Raw genomic sequence first — 5,144 nt, forward strand, 5'->3', positions numbered from 1 at the left:
TAAAAATGATCACAGATTTTCATCCTTTAAGCCATAGCACCTTTAGTTTAGCCAGAAAATGTTTTCACTCAAAAAATCGAAATTTACTCAGAAATAAAAGTGATCACATGATCTTCCTATAGGCCCTAGCGCCTTTAGTTTAGCCAGAAAATGGACTTTTAGGTTTTCACTCAAAAAATGAGATTTTACTCAGAAATAAAAGTGATCACAGATTTTCATTATTTAAGCTCTAGCGCCTTTAGTTTAGCCAGAAAATGGACTTTTAGGTTTTCACTCAAAAAATCGAAATTTACTCGGAAATAAAAGTGATCACAGATTTTCATTATTTAAGCTCTAGCGCCTTTAGTTTAGCCAGAAAATGGACTTTTAGGTTTTCACTCAAAAAAAATCGAATTTTACTCAGAAATAAAAGTGATCACAGATTTTCATCCTTTAAGCTCTAGCGTCTTTACTTTAGCAAGAAAATGGACTCAAAAAATGAGATTTTACTCAGAAATAAAAGTGATCACAGATTTTCTTCCTATAGGCCCTAGCGCCTTTAGTTTAGCTAGAAAATGGACTTTTAGGTTTTCACTCAAAAAATGAGATTTTACTCAGAAATAGAAGTGATCACAGATTTTCATTATTTAAGCTCTAGCTCCTTTAGTTTAGCCAGAAAATGGACTTTTAGATTTTCACTCAAAAAATCGAATTTTACTCAGAAATAAAAGTGATCACAGATTTTCATTATTTAAGCTCTAGCGCCTTTAGGTTAGCCAGAAAATGGACTTTTAGGTTTTCACTCAAAAAATGAATATTTACTCGAAAAGTGATAACAGATTTTCATTATTTAAGCTCTAGCGCCTTTAGTTTAGCCAGAAAATGGACTTTTAGGTTTTCACTCAAAAAAATCGAATTTTACTCAGAAATAAAAGTGATCACAGATTTTCATCCTTTAAGCTCTAGCGTCTTTACTTTAGCAAGAAAATGGACTCAAAAAATGAGATTTTACTCAGAAATAAAAGTGATCACAGATTTTCATTATTTAAGCTCTAGCGCCTTTAGTTTAGCCAGAAAATGGACTTTTAGGTTTTCACTCAAAAAAAATCGAAATTTACTCAGAAATAAAACTGATCACAGATATTCTTCCTATAGGCCCTAACGCCTTTAGTTTAGCCAGAAAATGGACTTTTAGGTTTTCACTCAAAAAATGAAATTTTACTCAGAAATAAAAGTGATCACAGATTTTCATTATTTAAGCCCTAGCTCCTTTAGTTTAGCCAGAAAATGGACATTTATGTTTTTACTCAAAATATGGAAAATTTCTCTTGTTATTTGTCATATTTTTTCTTTCTTCTCAGAAAATCTTTAACTTCCTGTTTTTTTTTCCTATTTAATTTGTGATTCAACCGTGAAATTCAAACCAATATTATTTCTCTGTTCACTCCACAACAAATATGTCTCTTTGTTGTTATTGCTACAGAATATTGATTTTATTTTTCTTCATAATTATAATATTTATTGTTTTTAACTTATATTTCACATTCCATGAAATTTTTGCTATTGTAATAGCACACTGGGTCTATGGAATCAAACTTTCTGCCATGATAAGCATAAACTTGAACTAATTTACATAAAAGCATCACTAAAAAGGTTGTCAATATATGTATATACACTTAGAGATAGACTAGGAAAGACAAGCCAAGTACCTAAGTAAAGCAGATACCAGCTAAGAAGTTCTACTAATCAAGCAGAACCGTACGACTGACTGACCATTTGTGTGAAGTGAAGAAAGTTGCTGGTGAAAAACTTACCTGGAGACATGATGGCAACGTTAAACATTTCAAATACCAACAGGTGATGTGTGATGATGAGTAACGTAGGAAAACACTTGCTAAAAGTACTTGAAACTTCTAATGGATTCCAAAAGCCAAACTAGCAAAGCACCAACAACTTGACATGTTTTAAAGTAAAAGAAAATTATACTTTTTCCCTCCAACATTTTCATCATCTTTTTTAAGATTTTTTTTAAGAACTATTTCAAAGCAAACGTTTAAAGTAGCTACTTCAGTAGCTGCTTCAATATGGCCAAAAGGCAAATGAAGCCCAGTGCAACAAAGACCGACATTACCCAAGTATCTGGGTAAATAATGTTAAACTCTAAAGGTCTCTGTCTAAAACACTTTGAAAAAGTCTGAAAACTCTCATGATGATGAAGAAAAATGTGAGGAAATAAATTCACATTTCTTGTGCCAAAACAAAAGCAGCAACAACAACAATAAGAAGAAGACAATGATGAAGAAAATAAAACCAAATAAAAGCGTTAAAATATAAAATAAAATAAAGAAAATCGACCCTAAATTTTAGTTGTGCATGGTTAAAAATAGCGTTAAATAATGCCAAAATGTAAGGCCATCAACATTTTCATGGCTAAGGACAACAAATCTGCTGCATTTGGCAGGCTGCAGCAGCAACAACAACACCAACGAACAACTACAACAATAGTAATAACATTTTGCTACGACATTGTGCTCATAAAAATCACGAATTGATGGAGTGTCTAAAACGATCAGCAAATCATTTACATCTTCAACAGCAACAAAACAATAACAAAAAAACTCCAACAACAAAGAGAAAAAACACACAAGACACCTAGACAGACAGTTGGTCGGAACACTCTCTGGATACACAGACAGACAGTATAGAATTTGCTTAAAGCCATCATCATCATCTTACTGTAGCAAACTGCAACAGCAGCAGCAGCAGTACCATTTGTGTTTTAAAATCTCAACTTTACTACTTCTATACACTTACTTACTGCAGCACTACTGCTTCCTTTTTGTTAGACAATAGTTGGCTAGAATCACAACAATAAGCAAAAACGATGTTAAGCATATGAGACGTTTTTTTATGCAAAACGAATGTTATGGAGTCAACAAAAAAAATCAATTCACACTCGTTTAAATTTAGGAGTCATAGTCATCAAATTCAATAAGCAGGATAATAGGCGAATTGAAAACAACCCTAAGAATGTACGATAAAAGTCTAAATTAGGACTAGATTAATCCAGAGACTAGAGTGGGGAGCAGATAAAGTTTTCATAGACAATAGACAATAATCTAAACTATAGAGTCGACTATAAGTAGAGTCTTAAGTCAAGACTATAGACAGACTATAGACAAGACTATAAACAGACTATAGACAAGACTATAAACAGACTATAGACAAGACTATAAACAGACTATAGTCAAAACTATAAACAGACTAAAGTCAAGACTATAGGCAGACTATTGTCTAGACTACAGAAAGACAATAGACAACTATAGTCAAGACTATAGACAGACCATAAACTGAGTATAAACAGACTATAGTCTAGACTATAGACAGACAAAAGTCTAGACTATAGACAGACTATAGTCTAGACTATTTAAGAATACAGACAGACTATGATCAAGACTATAGACTGACTATAGTCAAAATTATAGACTGACTATAGTCAAGTCTATAGACTTGCTATAGTCAAGACAAGAGACAGACTCTAAACAGACCATAGTCAAGACAAAGACAGACTATAGTCAAGACTATAGACAGAATATAGTCAATACTATAGACAGACTATAGTAAAGACTGTAGTCAGGACTATAGACATACCATAGTGAAAACTATAGACAGACTATTGTCATGACTATAGATAGACTGTAGTCAAGACTATAGACAGACTATAGTCAAGACTATAAACAGACTATAGTCAAGACTATAAACAGACTATAGTCAAGACTATAGACAAACTATAGTCAAGACTATGGACAGACTATAGTCAAGACTATGGACAGACTATAGTCAAGACAATAGACAGACTATAGTCAAGACAATAGACAGACTATAGTCAAGACTACAGACAAACTATAGTCAAGACTATAGACAGACTATAGTCAAGACTATAGACAGACTATAGTCAATACTATAGACAGACTATAGCCAAGACTATAGACAGACTACTGACAGACTATAGACAGACTATAGACAGACTATAGACAGACTATAGTCAAGACTATAGTCAAGATTATAGACATACTATATTCAAGGCTATAAACAGACTATAAACAGTCAGGACAGTCAAAACAGTAGACAGAATATAGTCGAGACTATTCACAAGACTATATACAGACTATAGGCTATATACAATAGTTCATGTACATTCAAAACGATTAATATGACTAGTTTATATATGTAACATATCAATTAATTAACTTATATTACCTTTAAGACGGCCAAATTTTGCTTTATTTAATCTTCAAACTTCAAAACTGAACCATGACATTGGAATTCCACTTGACTATTCAGCAAACAGCAGCTTCTTTCTTTCTGCTACGACTACTACCATATTCTGTTGCTCTACTCTGTCGTTTTTGCATGTTAAAATTTTATTTTATTTATTTCACTTTATTTTTTTTTTCTATTTACACTACATCTTCCAAAGCAAACCCTTTACATCCTCAATGGCTGGTGGTAAGTAAATCTAGAAGAAAAGAAAAAAAAAACAAAAACAATTTATACAGGGTTAGAGGGCGCATTTTGCTGTTTACTTATTTTAATATGGTTGGTACATTTAGATAAGCCATAGAGCATGGCGAAATGATTTACATTTCTTTGGCATTCAACACTTTTGTGTAGCTCTTCTACTTTAAGTAATTTATATTTAAAGCCAACTTAAAGTTTATGGTGTAAATTTTAGTTGTTGCTTTTGGTGTGAAAAGAAGTTTGTAATTAAATTTAATGTTTTCTGTTTTTTTTTCGATATAACATTTAAGATCATAAAAACGAAATTTTACAGTAAATTGATTTTTGTTGAGCTAAATTCAATTTTCTTAAGGGTTTTGTGGAGAAGATAAAATTGGAAAATGATTTTATAATGATGTAAAGTAGGCTATAGACTAGACTAAACACTAGACTAAACACTAGACTAAACACTAGACTAAAAACTACACTAAAGACGGGCCTATAGACTACACTAAAGACTAGACTAAAGACTAGACTAAAAACTAAACTACAGACTTGCCTATAGACTATAGACTAGACTATAGACTAGACTATAGACTAGACTATAGACTAGACTATAGACTAGACTATAGACTAGACTATAGACTAGACTATAGACTAGACTA

The 5,144-nt window shown here is 32.0% G+C and overlaps 1 long non-coding RNA gene across 1 annotated transcript in view; it reads right to left on the reverse strand.

The window, feature by feature from the left end:
• Positions 1–5,144, reverse strand: part of LOC124420297 — a 127,792-nt gene that overhangs the window by 78,532 nt on the left and 44,116 nt on the right. Inside the window, exon 2 of the long non-coding RNA XR_006941101.1 lies at positions 4,240–4,498. This is a non-coding gene — a long non-coding RNA (uncharacterized LOC124420297). The remainder of the gene's footprint in view (positions 1–4,239; positions 4,499–5,144) is intronic.

This window comes from Lucilia cuprina, chromosome 5 (assembly GCF_022045245.1).
Source record: "Lucilia cuprina isolate Lc7/37 chromosome 5, ASM2204524v1, whole genome shotgun sequence".
Classification (NCBI taxonomy): Eukaryota; Metazoa; Arthropoda; class Insecta; order Diptera; family Calliphoridae; genus Lucilia; species Lucilia cuprina.